The sequence below is a fragment of the Leucoraja erinacea genome, chromosome 23, assembly GCF_028641065.1.
Source record: "Leucoraja erinacea ecotype New England chromosome 23, Leri_hhj_1, whole genome shotgun sequence".
NCBI lineage: Eukaryota > Metazoa > Chordata > Chondrichthyes > Rajiformes > Rajidae > Leucoraja > Leucoraja erinaceus.
The window spans coordinates 19,103,055-19,118,647 of NC_073399.1; the positions used below are offsets into that span (position 1 = coordinate 19,103,055).

General features: G+C 44.3%; 1 protein-coding gene across 1 annotated transcript in view; it reads right to left on the reverse strand.

Moving 5' to 3' along the window:
• Positions 1-12,308, reverse strand: part of unc13d (unc-13 homolog D (C. elegans)) — an 81,945-nt gene extending 69,637 nt beyond the window's left edge. Inside the window, exon 1 of the mRNA XM_055654016.1 lies at positions 7,505-12,308. The gene's annotated coding sequence lies outside the window, so the exon portion shown is untranslated. The remainder of the gene's footprint in view (positions 1-7,504) is intronic.
• Positions 12,309-15,593: the final 3,285 nt, after the last annotated feature.

Here is a 15,593-nt window from a genome sequence, read left to right on the forward strand (position 1 = left end):
ACTTCCTTAAGTACTCTGGGATGCAACTTATCTGGCCCTGGGGATTTATCGCCTTTAATCCATTCAATTTACCTAACACCACTTCCCGGCTAACCTGGATTTCACTCAGTTCCTTCATCTCATTTAACCCCCGGTCCCTTGCTATTTCCGGCAGATTATTTATGTCTTCCTTAGTGAAGACAGAACCAAAGTAGTTATTCAATTGGTCTTCCATGTCCTTGTTCCCCATAATCAATTTGCCTGTTTCTGACTGCAAGGGAGCTACATTTGTTTTAACTAATCTTTTTCTCTTCACATATCTATAAAAACTTTTGCAGTCAGTTTTTATGTTCCCTGCCAGTTTTCTTTCATAATCTATTTTCCCTTTCCTAATTAAGCCTTTTGTCCTCCTCTGCTGGACTCTGAATTTCTCCCAGTCCTCTGGTAGGCTGCTTTTTCTGTCTAATTTGTATGCTTCATCTTTTGTTTTGATACTATCCCTGATTTCCCTTGTTACCCACGGATGCACTACCTTTCCTGATTTATTATTTTGCCAAACTGGGATGAACAATTGTTGTAGTTCATCCATGCAGTTTTTAAATGCCTTCCAATGCATATCCACTGTCAACCCTTTAAGAATCAATTGCCAGTCTATCTTGGCCAATTCACGTCTCATTCCCTCAAAGTCACCTTTCTTTAAGTTCAGGACCCTCGTTTCTGAATTAACAATGTCACTCTCCATCCTAATGAAGAACTCAACCATATTATGGTTACTCTTGCCCAAGGGACCACGCACAACAAGACTGCTAACTAACCCTTCCTCGTTACTCAATACCCAGTCTAGAATAGCCTGCTCTCTCGTTGGTTCCTCTACATGTTGGTTTAGAAAACTTTCCCACATACTTTCCAAGAAATCCTCTTCCTCAGCACCCTTGCCAATTTGATTCACCCAATCTCTATGTAGATTGAAGTCACCCATTATAACTGTTTAACCTTTGTTGCACGCATTTCTAATTTCCTGTTTGATGCCATCCCCAACTCCACTACTACTGTTAGGTGGCCTGTACACAACTTCCACTAGCGTTTTCTGCCCTTTAGTGTTTCGCAGCTCTACCCATATCGATTCCACATCCTCCAAGCTAATGTCCTTCCTTTTTATTGCGTTAATCTCCTCTCTAACCAGCAACGCTACCCCGCCTCCTTTTCCTTTCTGTCTATCCCTTCATATTGAATATCCCTGGATGTTCAGCTCCCAGCCTTGGTCACCCTGGAGCCATGTCTCCGTGATCCCAACTATATCATATTCATTGATAACTATCTGCACATTCTACTCTACACCTTATTCAGAATGCTCCTTGCATTGAGACACAAAGCCTTCAGGCTTGTTTTTACAACACTCTTACCCCTTATACAATTATGTTGAAAAGTGGCCCTTTTTGATTTTTGCCTTGGATTTGTCTGCCTGCCACTTTTACTTTTCACCTTGCTACCTAACCCTCATTTTACACCCCTCTGTCTCTCTGCTCTTGCACCCACCCCCTACCACATTAGTTTAAATTATCCCCGACAGCACTAGCAAACACTCCCACAAGGACATTGGTTCCATTCCAGCCCAGGTGTAGACCGTCCTGTTTGTACTGGTCCCACCTCCCCCAGAACTGGTTCCAATGCCCTAGAAATTTGAATCCCTCCCCCTTGCACCATTTTTAAAGCCACGTATTCATCTGCAATATCCTTCTATTTTTACTCTGAGTAGCCCGTGGCACTGGTAGTAATCCAGAGATTATTACCTTTGAGGTCCTACTTTTAAGTTTATCTCCTAACTCCCTAAATTCACCTTGTAGGACCTCATCCCTTTTTTTACCTATATCGTTGGTGCCAATGTGCACCACGACAACTGGCTCTTCACCCTCCCCCTCCAGAATGTTCTGCAGCCGTTCAGTGACATCCCTGACCCTTGCACCAGGGAGGCAACATACCATCCTGGAGTCTTGTTTGCGGCCACAGAAACGCCTATCTATTCCCCTTACAATTGAATCCCCTATTACTATTGCCCTTCCACTCTTTTTTCTCCCCTCCTGTGCCGCAGAGACACCCATGGTGCCATGAACTTGGCTGCTGCTGCCTTCCCCTGATGAGCCATCTCCCCCAACAGTATCCAAAATGGTATACCTGTTTAGGAGGGAGATGACCGCAGGGGACTCCTGCACTACCTGCCTACTGCTACGCTGGCTAATGGCCACACATTCCCTTTCTATCCTCTTACCTTTTACCTGCGGTGTGACCAACTCGCTGTACGTGCTATTCACGACTTTCTCAGCATCGTGGATGCTCCAGTATGAATCCAACCGCAGCTCCAATCGTTCAATGCGGTCTGCCAGGAGCTGCAGCTGTACACACTTCCTGCAAACGTAGTCACCAGGGACACCGACCATATCCCTGATCTCCCACATGTTGCAGGCTGAGCAAACCACGGGGCCAATCTCCACTGACATAGGTTACTCCCAAACTAAATCAACTCCCTCACACTATAAAAATCTTTATCCTTTAAACTGTACCTTTACTAATAAACACTGTACCCTTAACCTGAAAGCAGAAATGCAAACCTGGGGTTGCACACAATCAGCTGCTTCCTCTGGTCCGCTTCCACCAGACCCCTTCTCTGGAAGTGTGATGGAACGTTGCAGATTGGGTAACTCCTCCTCTCACTCCAATGGCTCCCCGGGCCTTATTCAAGCTGAACAATGGTAACCAGCATTGGTCATAGTTTGTTACTAATCATTCCTAATTCTGCCAGATAATAGTAACTGACCTTGCCCATTTCTAATTATTTACCATCTCTATTCACCTGTAATTATCCTTGACTCATCCATGCCTTCATCTCCTCCCGACTGGACTACTGTAACTCTCTTCTCTTTGGCATCAATTCCAGCAACATCAACTGACTCCAACTGGTCCAGAACGCAGCCGCCCGACTCATTACCCACACCAAATCCTGGCACCACATCACCCCAGTCCTCAAAGAACTTCACTGGCTTCCCATTTCCCACCGGATCATCTACAAAATCCTGGTCCTCATCTACAAAGCCCTCAACCACTTGGCCCCCCCCTTATCTCACTGACCTCCTCTCCCCCTACCACCCCTCACGGTCCCTCAGATCCATTTCAGCCGGTCTCCTCTCCATTCTGAAATCCAACCTCTGCACTTTTGGAGACAGAGCCTTCTCCAGGGCCGCTCCCAGGCTCTGGAACTCCCTCCCACAATTGATCCGAACTTCTGAGTCCCTCACCATCTTCCAGTCCTGCCTCAAGACCCATCTCTTCACCTCTGCATACCCTTAGTCCCATGTCCCCCTCCCCTTTGCATCTCTGTCTTACTGCTCTATTTTGTTTTGTTCTTGACTCACCATGTAAAGCGACTTTGAGTCCTTGAAAAGCGCTATACAAATAAAATGTATTATTATTATTATTATTATTATTATTGGTTATCTGTAGTTATGGTTATCCCTGGCTGCTCAATACGGTAGTATTTAGTGTGTAGAAAGGAACTGCAGAGGCTGGTTTATACGGGCCAGTCAGCATCTCTGGAGAAAAAGGATGCAGAAGATGTGGTTGGAGGTTCGGATGGGGGGGGAATGGAGTAGTTGATGAGATTATGGAGAGAATAAATAATGGATTAATGCAGGATGAGTGGAAATGGGTGGTTGATTGTGAAAGTGAAATTGATTCAGCGAAGGGCCTATTCCTTCGCTCCTATTCCCGTACTATATCTCACTATGACTCTCTGACTTAGTGCATGTGCGAGTCGTGAGAGGGAAAGACCTGGCGGGAGCTTGGGAGTGAGGGTTCATCCTACACCCCACCCCGCCAAACTCTATCACAAACCTTGCTGTTCATGTGCATCTTGATCAAAGGTGAAGCAGAAGCTGCAGCAACGTTGCACCGACTCCAGCAGCGGTTGCAGACTTCAAGCGGGGGATCGTGTTGCAGTGCCTCAACTTTGTAGCTAATGGCCGCACACAGTTTAACTGTACATTCCCACCACAGATCTCCCAGTGACACAAGGATGCAACATACATTACAATGAGGAAATAATTTTAATAATAAAGTAATACTATTATGCAAACTATAATATATTGGTGTACATTGTAACAATAACATCATTGACTTCAAGCACGAGTTCAGTTGTATTCTTCACTGCCATTTATCACCTGCTGAACATTTTCAGAACATTCTGCTTTCATTACACCTGGTGTTACTATTTCAATAATAACAGGACTGACACAATAATACTCTAGCCGGTGATACTCATCAGAAATGTCCCAATAATGCAACCAATATTCATACGTGCAATATTTAGTAATAGTAACAACCCACAACAATACTCCAGATCAGAGGAAGAAGGTAAGATCAGACAGGTAGGTCGACCCATCACTCCAAGCTCTGGACGAGTCCCAAGCTACTGGAGGCCGTGTTATAATTCAGCAAGTTATCTGAATCCAAGCTCTAGTACATCGGCCCAAACATGCACATTTCACTCAACCACAAGGTTGTCTAGTACTGCCCTGTAACAACCTTGCTGAGTAATATAAGAAACAGAACCTCCCGGATGAGTATTCACCAAGCAGATTTTACCAGAAACATGGGGGACGTAGGTGGGGACACACATTGTCTCGGGGATGATGAGGATACGTGTGTCCTCACCTATTTCCCCCATGTTTCTGATAAAATCTGCTTGGTGAATGCTGGGCCCAATCATTTTTACCTTTTAACATCAGGGCTGTTACTCGGTACAAGAGTAACGGATTATCAACCAGTAGTAATGAAGCCTGTTACAGACCTGGACATGAGAATGCTGGAGACTGAACCACACAGACCTGATCACCAGTAAATCTGCATTGAGCAGCCACGCTGATGGTCGGGGCGGATGATGGGGTTTGGGGTTGAAGGACAGGATGGCTATAAATGAATCTTCTCCTTCTTAACCACCAATTCTGTCGAAGTTCCTCCTCTTAACTACCACCTAGCAATCTTGTCTGACTCATTAATTCTTTATCTATATGCATCTGTTCAATGACACCATTCTGAAGCGTGGTCAGTTTCCCCACGTCATTGAGTTGTACAGTAAGGAACAGGCACTTCAGCCCGACTCACCCAGGCCACCCAAGATTGTCCCACTTACCCGCGCCTGATCCATCTACCTATCTATATATTACTAAACATAGAAACATAGAAAATAGGTGCAGGAGTAGGTCATTCAGCCCTTCGAGCCTGCACCGCCATTCAATATGATCATGGCTGATCATCAAACTCAGTATCCTGTACCTGCCTTCTCTCCATACCCCCTGATCCCTTTAGCCACAAGGGCCACATCTAACTCCCTCTTAAATATAGCCAATGAACTGGCCTCAACTACCTTCTGTGGCAGAGAATTCCAGAGATTCACCACTCTCTGTGTGAAATCTCAGAATAAAATTCTCATCTTGTTTGTCTGTCTGTCCATCATGACTGAAATTACGTCAAAATGGTACACGATAGCACTACAATTTTTTGGACCATCTTATGACCTCCTGTCATTATAACTTTGTAACGGGCAGGGGCAGGGGCAGTGGAATTGGATTTTTTTTTTCAAGTTTAAAAAGAGGGAGGGTGAAGAGAATGGGGAGGGAGTGCTGGAGGATGAGGGGAATTGAGCCACACCTGCACGGTTGGGGGCTATGGGTGAGTGGTGGAATATTGCATTGGTGGAATAGGTTGCGTTGAGGGAACGGGTGAGTGGTGGAATATTGCGTTGGGGAATGGGTTGTGTTGGGGAACCATGCCTCCCGTGGGACAGGGACCCAATGGGACCCACTTGGTCTAGAATCCCTTTAAACCTTTCCTATCCATGTACCTGTCGAATGTGTTTCAAATGTTATTTTGTATCTGCCTCAGCCACTTTCATCTGGCAGCTTGTCCCATAATATCACCCACTATATTAAAAAGTTGCCCCTCTCATTTCTAGTAAAATCTTTCCCCATTTCACCTTGAACCTACCTATATGTAGGAAGGAACTGCAGATGCTGTTTAAACCGAAGATAGACACAAAAAGCTGGAGTAACTCAGTGGGACAGGCAGCATCCCTGGAGGGAAGGAATGGGTGACGTTCCGGGTCAAGACCCTTTTTCAGACTAGTTAGGGAAAAGGGAAACAAGAGATATAGACGATGATGTAGAGAGATAAAGAAAAAATGAATGAAAGTTATGGAAAAATGTGCAGTTCTCGACACCTTCTCCTATCTATCTTTGGACCATGATCCCACAGATGAGCACCAGGCCATAATCTCACAGACCATTTCTGATTTTATCACTTCTGGCTGTCTGCCTTCCACAGCCTCCAACCTTTCCCAGTTTCCCAGCCCCGTACAGCCTGGTTTTACCTTCTCCCCAAAATCCAGAAACACAACTGCCCTGGCAGATCCATTGTTTCTGCCTGCTCCTGTCCCACGGAAATGATTTCCATGGACCTCGGCTGCATCCTATCCCCCATGGTCCACCTATCTCTCCGACCGACCTGCAGAAATTTCCCATGCGTTCCCCATTGAAATCATCTCCTCATATCTTGAAGAATTTCTTCAGCATGTCTTAATCGGTTCATGAATCTTAAAAGTTGAATTTGGACTGAGGGTAACGAGAGTCGACCATTCAGCCTGCCATTTGGTTGCATAAGAATGAGCCAACGCAGATCCACTCTGAAACAAGTTCTATAATTGTCTGTAATTTTCTGCTCTGCATAAGGTATTTCTCTATAGTTGTTCCTTCCAATGGGCGACTGTAAATGCTTTAATTGCCCCCCGTGTGTAGGATAGTGCATGGACTTGGTGGGCCAAAGGGCCTGTTTCCACTCAGTATCTCTAAAGTCTAAAGTCCAAATTCTATCGTTTTATTTACCTATTGGCATCAAGAGATCAGCAGTTAATATAGTTTAGTTTATTGTCATGTGAGTCGAGGTACGGTGAAAAGCATTTTGTTGTGTGCTGTCCAGTCAACCAAAAGACTACACATGATTACAATCGAGCCGTCACCAGTGTACAGATCCAGTATAAAGGGAATAACGTTTAGTGCAAGACAAAGTCCAGTAAAGCCCGATTAAAGATAGTCCGAGGATCTGCAATGAGGTAGATGGTAGCTCAGGACCACACTCTAGTTGTCATCAGGCAACTGAACCATTCTATCAATATTATACTTAATTCTCACACACCTGGTTAGTGCTCAATCAATACATCAAGAGATGTAAATTCCAGAGTAGCTACCCAACCGAGGCGTAGGCCTATCTGTTTTCCTCTCACCCAAGGCATTAGACTGCATAGTAGCAGAGAGATCTTGTTGCCTGGGTTCTGAATCTAGAGCCAAAGTCCAACAAGCACATCCCCAAGGATGGCCAGACTTTCCCCGACCACCCAATATCTCTTCCCCAAACAAAAGCCAGCGACTCAATACTCAGCCAGAACAGCACGACGCAGGATTGCCGGTGTACAGTAACTTACTCTGATGAGGCTCTGTCGGATAGATGCAAGAAAAGAAACGGCTCTTCTCAGAATCAACGGCAGTGAATAAGGCAGTCAACCTATGCCGACCACAGCTTCTTCAATGTGGGGTCACATCTGCTGATGAGAAAAGTATAATTCATTTTAGTAAGCGGCCAACAGACCCACTGCCGATTAGAAGTGAAGGCAGCTCGTCGAATTCTCTGGCTTGTGACATACTTTCCAGTATCAGCGGAAACCACAAACCTATCTTTGTTGAAACATTCAGCTACATAGGAAATGTCGACTGCACACTTGTTGCTAAGCACATGTCACACATGGGGAGGGGGGGAGGAAGGGTTGCAAACTGTACCTTCCTGCTATTAATCAATCGACTGGAGAAACTTCTATTGCCTAATTTCCTTACTTGTTGAAACTGCCCTGCCAATCATCCCCAATCCTGACTCTTTATCTTCAAGATCAAAGGCAAGATTATCATTCTGGCAGAGCAGGTATTGTTGATAGAAAGCTATTTGACCATTGTAGGCATTAATATGTCTTAACTTAGTGTCTCCCAGACAGCCCTCAATAATTATTAGCAGAAGGAAGTGAGCTCATTTTATCTCTCCAGCTTTACCAAGCACCATTGAGACGGGATAATTCCTTGCGTTCATCCAGCTAAAGCTAAATATCTGTGAGCATGTCAACAAGCTGTCTATATAAACCAAAACCATTCAACTAAGTGGTGTTGTGTGCAAGAAACAGCTTGAGAAAACAATGGCTGCCTTTGGATCCGCTGAAAGATTAAGTGGAGAATTATCCCAGGACATTGACGAAGGGATGTGGAGAATTTCTGTCAGTTGCGGTTCAAGTAAGATTTGGAAGACCAATCAATGGTCTTGAGAGACAGGTATCAGCTTATTCACCAAATACAGCATAAAAACTAGGCAAGTACTTTGCATGGGCAATAACTCTATTAGGATTGAAGGAGTTAAATTGGATGGAGCTGGGAATGAGACTGTGATGTGTGATTTATCTGCATCTATTTGACCCAAGGCAGGATATGCAGTAAGTCTGTGCTCCTAATTTGTTATTGTAATTGCAACTTCCAGCCTGTGACAGCATCACTTCTACTGTCTTATCACATATGAACAGAATCCAAAGATTGGCATCATTTGAAATTAGTTTATGTTGACTGAAACCAAGATCCAAAGATGAGTGGTCTGGAACAGTCATCCAGGGTTTGGGGCCGTGGTGGAGTTCACGAGGAAACATGAGTCAGACCGATCGTTTGATTTTGACTTAGGGTGCTTTGGTTGACTTTAGTTATGAGAGGAAAAAACTGAAAAGGCTGTTTGTTTTCTCTGAAGGGAAGGAGGCAGAGAGGGTGATCTGATACATAAAAATGCAAGAGGCTTAGGAAGAGTAGATAGCATGTTTTACCCATGGCAAGGCTATCAAAGACAAATGGCCCTACAATTAAGGTGGAGGAACGTTTAAAGGGAAACTGTTGGGCGTTTCTTTTCACACATTATGGTTAATAACTGAAACTCACTGCCACAGGAGGTGGTAGTTTCAGATTCAATCACTATAGTTAGGAGACATTGAGACGGATGCCTACTTAGAGAACAGATGAAGAATATGGACCTCATGGCCGGCAAATTAGATTACTGCAGACGGGCAAAAAGGTCAGCACTAGAGCCATTTCTCTGCTGTATAAACCCTTGACTCCATGTCTCTGAGAAGATTGCCATAGTTCTACCAGCCAAGGCAATCAATATTATCCACTCCTGTTGGGAACAGTGTTGACTTCTTCATGCCCCTTGAATAACTCAACCCTGCATTGTTCAAGATTTTTTTGGTGCTTTTGGGATTTTTAAATCTCATTAATGTCTTCCTATTTGGATAATTATGTGAATGCATTCCAGATATTTTTTATGAGGATGCAGTCATGGCATGGATACATTACCAGGTTAGTGTAATATTCAGGGGGAATTTCAATTCAGCTAATGAAATAATCTCTGAATGTAAGAAATGGCAGAATGTTTAAAACTCAGAAGTTAGGCGATGATGCTTATGTCGTAAGAATGATCAGGTCTATCCCGCTGAATTTATTCAAAGCATTCTCAACTTGCTGTTTTCCGCATTTCCTGTACTCTCTCAGTCCGTTCTTCCTTCTCTGCTCTCAGGTCTTGCTAATAGTTTTCTCACAATTGTGGCATCAGGGATGACGCCGGGTTCACACCGACACTCGCAGTAGGCGACACATATAATTGTATTTACAGTGGCAAGTGCAGAACCACACGAGGGCGCTGTCCCTTGTCATCAGTGCACAAGTGTAATGGTGCTGGCGATCTCAGAGTTGTTCCGGCGGCTCATAGCCTCATAGACACGGGCTTCTTCATTGAGGCTCGCTCTTGTCTACACGGTGGTCTTGGGTTTGTCCCAGTGGCTTAATCTTCCACGAACCTGCGACAGGGGAACACAGCTGGAGTAGAGGCGCCCCACTTTGTTCACCTTCCATCCACTCCCTTCTCTCTTCCAGCTAGAATGCCTGGGCTTTAGACTAACAAGGTTCAGTTGGCCAAACTATATCACCTACTAATTGGACCTTGCTATTACCAATGAGCTCTATTGGCCTGTCAGCAGTGATAGGGATCAGAGCAGCATGCAAGGGAGGGAGCACTGTCACACCATCTACTCTGTCACACAGCACAGAAACAGGACATTTTACCCAAATCCAGGTTGACCATCACATATCTGTTTACATAATCCCATTTTATTCTCCCTTCCTTTCCATCTACTCTCCCCAGAGTTTACCATTCACCTTCACAGTTATAGTTATGCAGCAGAGATACAGGCCCTTCAAGCCACCATGTCCACGCCAACCATCAAATATCTTAAGAGTCAAGAAAGTTTTATTGTCATGTGTCCCAGATAGGACAATGAAATTCGTACTTGCTGCAGCACAATACATGTAAACATAATACAGAACGGGAGATAAAAGTTTAGTGTGTCTATAGACCATATATATACACAATAAATAACAGATAAAATGCAATAGTAATAATAGACTGTTATTGTTCAGAGTTTATTTGATGTTGTGTTTAGTAGCCTGATGGCCGTGGGGAAGCTGTTCCTGAACCTGGATGTTACAGATTTCAGGCTCCTGTACCTTCTTCCCAGTGACAATGGAGAGATGAATGTGTGACCAGGATGGTGTGGGTCTTTGATGATGTCGGCAGCCTGTTTGAGGCAGCGACTGCGATAGATCCCATCGATGGTGGGAAGGTCAGAGCCGGTGATGGACTGGGCAGTGGTCACAACTTTCTGCATTCTTTTCCGCTTCTGGACGTTCAAGTTGCCGAACCAGGCCACGATGCAAACAGTCAGTATGCTCTCTACTGTGCACCTGTAGAAGTTCAAGAGAGTCCTCCTTGACATACTGACTCTCCGTAATCTTCCCAGGAAGTAGAGGCACTGATGTGCCTTCTTGATAATTGCATCATCATGCTGGGACCAGGAAAAACCTTTGGAAATATGCACGCCCAGGAATTTGAAGTTTTTGACCCTTTCCACCATATAAACGGTATAAACACATTATTGATATAAACGGGATTGTGGGTCCCTATCCTACCCCTTCCAAAGTCCACAATCAGTTCCTTGGTTTTCCTGGTGTTGAGAGCCAGGTTATTGTGCTGGCACCGTTTGGTCAATCGGTCAATCTCACTTCTATACTCTGACTCATCACCATCTGTGATTCATCCCACAACAGTGGTGTCGTCGGTGAGATTGATGATGGAGTTTGCACCTTGTCCAGCTACACAGTCATGAGTATAGAGTGAGTACAGCAGGGGGCTGAGCACGCAGCCTTGAGTTGCTCCCGTGCTGATTGTTATCGAGGATGACATATTTCCACCAATACGGACAGACTGTGGTCTGTGGATGAGGAAGTTGAGGACCCAATTGCAGAGGGATGCACAAAGACCCAGATCCGTGAGCTTGGTAACCAGCTTGGAGGGGATGATTGTATTAAACACCGAGCTGTAGTCTATGAACAACAGCCTGACATACGAGTTTTTGTTGTCCAAGTGGTCCAGAGCGGAGTGGAGAGCCAGTGAGATCGCATCCACAGCTGACCTGTTATGGCGGTAAGCGAACTGCAGTGGGTCGAGGTTGGAGTTGATATGCTCCATAATGAACCTCTCAAAGCACTTCATCACCACAGACGTTAGTGTCATTGGTCGATAGTCATTGAGGCACGTCACCTTACTATCTATATAATATCTATATTGGTCCCATTTCACAGATTTGGTTCATAGGTTTCTATGCCTTTGCAATTTAAGTATTAATCTACTCAAATAAAGGTATTATGAGAGTATTGTCCTTTACCTCGTCCAAGTTACATTTATTGTCACATGGAGATTTGAGATACCATACAGCCATATAAATAAAAATAACTCAATACACGATAGAATTTAACATGAACATCCACCACAGTGGAATCACCATTTCCCACTGTGAGGGAAGGCAATAAAGTTCAGTCATCTTCCTCTTTGTTCATTTGTGGTCGGGACCTTTGAACCCTCCAGTCGCTGCTGTGCACGGCCCGATGTACAGGCCCTCTCGCCGGGATGATTGAAACTCCGACGTCGAAATGGATCAGAACACACTGTGACATTGTGTTCCAAATTCCAGCCACCCCCTGTGAAAATATTCTTCCTCATATCTCCTCTAAACCACTTCCACATTATCCTAAACCTATGCCTTCTAGCTTTAGATGCTAGTCTATGCTACATGGGGAAATATTCCACTATCAACCCTTTCTATCTATCCCCTTATCATTTTGTACACATCTATCAAATCCCCCCCCCCCCCCAACCCCCCAAGGTCTCACTGCTCCAAAGAAAACAAACTCAGCCTATCCAGTATCATAACTGAAGTGTTCCAGCCCACTCAATATCCTGGTGAATCTCCTCTGCAGATTCTCCAATTAAATCACTTGGGATGAGGGAGTACACTGGATCACTCAGGGCAAATGCATAGGGTTAAAGGGAGAACGTGCAGACTCCATGCAGTCCCAGAGGTCAGAATTGAACCAGCTCACTGTAAGGAAGCAGCTCTACTGGTTGCTTCACTGTGCTGCTATTGCTGCTTTGTTCTCTCCCTGCCTTATCTCTGGCCTGCTCTGGCTCCGTTTTTTGCCTCTAAACCAACTCCCAAATCAGACATTCTCCAAGCTCTGTCATGGAAGGAGTTTAACGGGTCGGGTGAGTGGAGAGGAAGCGTGAAAGAAAAGATTCAGAGATGTAATCAAAGAGATGCAGCATTGCCACCAGCTCCAGAGAATGTCTGATCCATTATAGATTCAAGTAGAGAACCTCAAGGCCATATATCAATAACAGATCAAAGTCGTGTGTAATCAGCAAAATAAGCACACCACCACAGAAATGAGCTGCCCCCAAGGTTAGGGAGTTATTTCCCCGTGGAAAAATCTGCGTGTGATTCGCATATTCACCTCAATTGCCAGCTCGGAACCCACTTAATTCACTTGGGATTCACTAGATAGGAGCCAAGTCTTCTTCCATCCTGAGAGGATTTCTGAAAATAATGACTGCTCTTCTCTCTCAGCCTTTATGTTCTCCCTTCTCTCCAGTTTATCAGGGCTGCTATGCTTCCCACTACTGTGATTCTTTAATCATCCAAGCTGATTTCTTGCCTGGTTAGGTTTGAATAAGTCCAGAGGAAGATTATATCTTGCATGCAACCTGTCCTGCCATCCAGTAATCCGAGACAGATGAGTCAAGTAAGAAGCAAATAAGAATGTCATTGTTCCATTGACGGTACATATGACAAATAAACATTCTTAACCCTTTTCAATCTTAATGTAATCAAATCAGCAAATGACCATCAACAAATCAACAAAACCTCTTCCTAGTCTTGGGGGAAATAAGCAAATTAATGTTACTCCTGAAATATATGGTTAGAAATGAGTAATGTTACATTTGACAAAGTCCTAGTAAACATCTATTTCCACTACTTCATCAGAAGGGATGACGTAAGTGATAGGAGCAGAATTAGGCCATTTCACCCATCAAGTGTACTCCGCCATTCAATCATGGCTGATCTATCTCTCCCTCCTAATCCCATTCTCCTACCATCACCTCATAACCTCTGACACCCGTACTAATCAAGAATCTATCTATCTCTACCTTAAAAATATCAATTTGACTTGGCCTCCAGTCTTATGTGTCAAAGAATTTCACAGATTCACAACTGACTAAAGAAATTCCTCATCTCCTTTCTAAAGGAACATCCTCCTTTAATTCTGAGGCTATGATGTCTAGTCCTCGACTCTCCCACTAGTGGAAACATACTCTCCATATCCACTCTATCCAAGCCTTTCTTTCCGTGGTCACGCAGTAACAATACTTACAAGGGTATAACCAGGATGAATTATCTTTCATTCATGCTAGAGCTTCAATTAGGACTCAGCTGTGCATCCATTTGTCACGCTGATGGTGATGCAGTACCATATGCCTTGGGGAACCTCTCCCCTGGGAGTGGTGACAGAAGATAGATTCAACAAGGCCCATTTACAGTCAGTAGGTAGCTCATCAACTCAAATACCCACTTTATTAGTTTATTGTAACCTGCAATTTCACATTTTCAGCAGTTACATCAGTACAATACTCTCCCATCTCCTGCCAGGCCAGTGAGATGGTCTCACCAAGGCTGGGGTAAGTTGTGTGTGGGCCATGGAATTACACATCGCCCACTCGACCATTGTTGAATTATTTTTGTCCCTTATCCTGCTGTTTAAATTAGCTGAGCAAATAAATAAAATAAATGAGCAAACAAATAAATAAATACATTGTGAGGGGCAATGGGGAGGTAGTGAACATAAACTCAACGAGCAAGGTGGAATGGAGTAATTGACAATGAGCCTAACTGACAGACACAGGGTCAACCAAAAATTGGGCCCAAGCTCCAGTACTATTGGCAATGCAGGCTTGTCAAGAGAGAAATTGCACGGATGCTTGTCTTTCTGGTGGCTACAATAACCCATCAACAACTGTGGAAACTTTAACATCCCTCTCCCAGCTTCAATGGCTGCTTTTTAAAAACGTGCAAAAATGATTCTACTTTTCATCAACAGCCCTTGAATAATATTGCCATCCCTGCTCATGTTGGCCCGATTTCTGTCCAGGCAGCTAGTGTAGGCAACAGGTTCTAATGACGTGGGACAACCACATTAATGAAAGGTCATTGTCCAGAACTTGTTTCTCCTTCCACAGATGTTGCCCAACTTAGTAACTGCATTCTCTGCAGAGCAGATGGGTGTAGCCCCGTGATTCATTGCTTTGAATGCACCCCGATGTGGAGTCTGCTCAGCCCATTGAAAGCACTCTCCATTTTGTTCCAGTTTTCTTGCCTTTTCCAATGCTTCCTTCACATTTATATCTAATTCTCTTTTAAAAATGTATTTAGTCTTCTTCTCCATTTGTTCAGGTTGCTTGTTCCCTCCTCCTCTTGGTTCTTTGGCTAAAGCGTATGGTGACGAACCATTCTGGCACAGCAGTGTCGTCCCACTGACCTTATCTAAACACCTCCACTAAATCTCCACCTCTTGATCCTGAAGAGTATTCCCAAATTCTCCAGTCTCTCCATCTAACTGGTGCTTATCCAAGGTCCCATTCTGGAAAATCTCCTCTTCCAGCCCACATAATTATTGGAAAAATGGCCCAAAGACTACATACAGAAGAACATCCTTTTGTTTTTCATTCAAAGGTCTGATACACAGCTCTTTTGCCTGCCAGCCCAGTTATAGTAGGTCTATACATCTGTAACACTAATCAATGAAAATGTGTGTGTGAAGATTCTTGCAGAGCCCAGAGATATAGTCTCAGCAAACCTTGCAGATCTGGCACTGTTGCTCCACAATGGGACTGCCCATCCCACACCACTGAGATGCGACAATGCTTGGAACATGCCCTCAAATGGTGCTCTGCCCTCACGTTCAAAGATGCATAAAACTAAGCTATCATCTGCACTAACAGCATGATGTCACACATCCCCTTGGTTAGAGCATCGGGTCATACAGCATGGA